The 2561-nt window shown below is 41.2% G+C and overlaps 1 long non-coding RNA gene across 1 annotated transcript; it reads right to left on the bottom strand.

Annotated features, from left to right (window-relative positions):
• Positions 1–1995: 1995 nt before the first annotated feature.
• LOC146389978 (uncharacterized) lies at positions 1996–2560 on the bottom strand. Its single transcript, XR_014798989.1, has 3 exons — positions 2478–2560; positions 2227–2402; positions 1996–2140 (listed from the first exon to the last, which is right to left on the bottom strand). It is a non-coding gene; the product is annotated as an uncharacterized LOC146389978 (long non-coding RNA).
• Position 2561: the final 1 nt, after the last annotated feature.

The following is a 2561-nucleotide window of genomic DNA, read 5'->3' as shown; positions in this document are numbered from 1 at the left end:
AGCTGGAATCAAAGTATCATGCCTGTACTGGTTCTTTTCATTTTAAAATGTTACTTATTTGATGGTTTCAATAATTTTTAATACAGAGAGGAGTTAAACCAACTCAACCCTCTCTACCGAAAAGTCACTTTGGACTCAATCTGCTTCAAACTTCTGCTAGTCGTGAATCAAACATCAAAATGTGGTTATACAAAGTGGAAAAATTACAATCAAATCAAAATCTTTAATGTCACAAAATGTACATGTAATATATTTTACACTACATCCCAGCAGAACTATGAAAAGAGGTTTTGGATTAAAAAAAATTCCAAAAGACAGCTACATACACATCTGGGCTCATAAATAAACCCATTTGGTGATCTGAAGGTTAAACGTGGTTTCATGTTGAAGAACAGAAGTATTTAGAGCTACCAGTGAATAGTTATCAGCTATTTTTCCATAACAGCAAATGAACTGTACAACACAAAATGAAAATGCTATTTATGTTCTCCTCACAACAATGATAAGAAAAATAAACTGGGCCAATATGGCATGTTTGTTGATACAGAGACACACATGTTAATGTGATCTCTGGTCTCCCATTCAGAGACACAGGTCTCCGAGTGTCCAGCATTCTCATGGCTATCTGAGGACACTCATGTGAGAGAAAATTTGCTCACACAGATGTGTAGAGCCAAATACTGTCAATAAGGCCTCTGCAATGTTCTGAAGACAGTTAAACTTGTCAGGTAGTGATGTCCAGCAAGTGAAAATGCAAGCTCCATGAACACGCACAGCTGTGGATTCCAGCTGCGTTCGTAGTTCTGCAAACTTTGACCCCCACAGAGTCAAGCTTTTCAGTTCAGTCAGCTGCATTTCGATGTCATTGGCATTACCTCAGCCAATTAATGCCAGTAATTCCTTTAAAGAACTGCAAACTGCTGGGACTCACAGTCAGATGAGCTGGGAGGAAGTGGAGAGGATACATAGAAATGTTTAATTAATTTAGTTTGTGGTGCAGCTCAGCAGTGAGATCAGAACTAAAGAGAAATTAAACTTAGGGCTCTACTTTGAACTAACCTATGTGTGAGTATTTCTAATCCAGCTCCTGCAATATTTGTGTTTAATCCTGCCCACACCCACAGACTCACTGATATTCATAATTTTTACGTGATGTTAGAGCTACTGGGATACGCCCACCTCGAGGGCAAAAGCTATACTGGGTCCTTTGCCCTCCAGTCATTCGAGTTTAACTAAAGTGCCAGATGTTTGCTGTGCTCTCCGATGCACTAATCAGTGTTTATTTACAGCTGAAGAATGTAGAGTATGGCACCAACATGTGAGCACACCTCTCCTAACCCTGCCTTACAGACCAAATCACACCAATGCCTGCTTCTTCATCAAAGTAAAACATGAACCCACAGCAGAGGCACGGACTACAAACTGAACAAAGGGAACACGGAGTACAAGGACAGGAGTGACATGAGAAGCAGAGGAACCAAAACCTAAGAACTAGAAATCCAAAATAGAAACCAAAACACTAACAGACTAAACAATGAGGAAAATAAAGATCAATAATGATACAAACGTCAAAACATTGGGTCACCGAGCCAGGACTGTGACACTGGCTGTGCAGAGCAGCTGGGAAGTGGACCTGAGCAGAGAGTCCAGAGTGTGGAGAACTGATCTGAGCAAATAAAGAATGAAATCCAGGTTCAGGTCTGAGCAGGAGAGCTGAGGAGGTGAAGTTGACCACTGAGCGGAGCACAGTGGAGGGTGGATGAAAGGCAACAGGTTTGGTGATCAGATGTGGACGAAATGATAAACTTTCACTGTTCTACTTTTACAGTAATATTGTTTTTAAATGTGTTTTAGCTGTGAAGTCAGTTTTAAAACAAAGACAATCAGCTGTTCAGTCTGTTTCACAGTGAGACTCCTACTTTGAAAACACAAAAGTTACTAGAAATAAATCATCTCTAACACTCAGATGACAGAAGACCTCTGTAGAAATGACAATAAATGCACAGCTTTATTTATTACTGATATTACGTTTGCAGAAATCACTGAGACACAATAGAGGCGATTCAGAGGTGATGCTCTGTGGTGACATCAGTGATGACATCATTATTCTCATCATTATGAGAAGCACAAAGGGAATTTCCTGTAAATATGTAGAAAGACTAGTTTACACAGGGAGACAAGTTCATCATTAGCACACTGAGTGATGAGTCAATGATTCAGTGTTACCTTTGGTTCTGCATCGATACAAAGACACCATGAGGAGAGTGGAGATAAAGTATGGACAAAACACCAGCAGGTGGAGGACCACTCTGAATGGATGGAGCTGCAATCAGGGAGTGGAGCTAAGGAAGGGGGCACTGTTTCCGTGGTGGCTCGCACTGTAGCTGTGGTTGTAAGTGTACCTGCAGAGAGAATCCCACCTGTTCAGGTGAATATGTGGATGAAATAAGAGGTGAAATCAGAGTGAAGCTCCTCACCTGTGACAGTGATCCAGCTGGACGGAGACTCTCCACGATTGCTCATGTCACACTCGTACAGGCCTTCATCAGACCTGGAAACAC

The sequence above is a fragment of the Perissodus microlepis genome, chromosome 3 (assembly GCF_051167445.1).
Source record: "Perissodus microlepis isolate ML-2025 ecotype Zambia chromosome 3, ASM5116744v1, whole genome shotgun sequence".
In the NCBI taxonomy this organism is placed as follows: domain Eukaryota; kingdom Metazoa; phylum Chordata; class Actinopteri; order Cichliformes; family Cichlidae; genus Perissodus; species Perissodus microlepis.
Note: the sequence above shows the minus strand (reverse complement) of the source record. Positions and strands in the feature narration are given on the sequence as shown.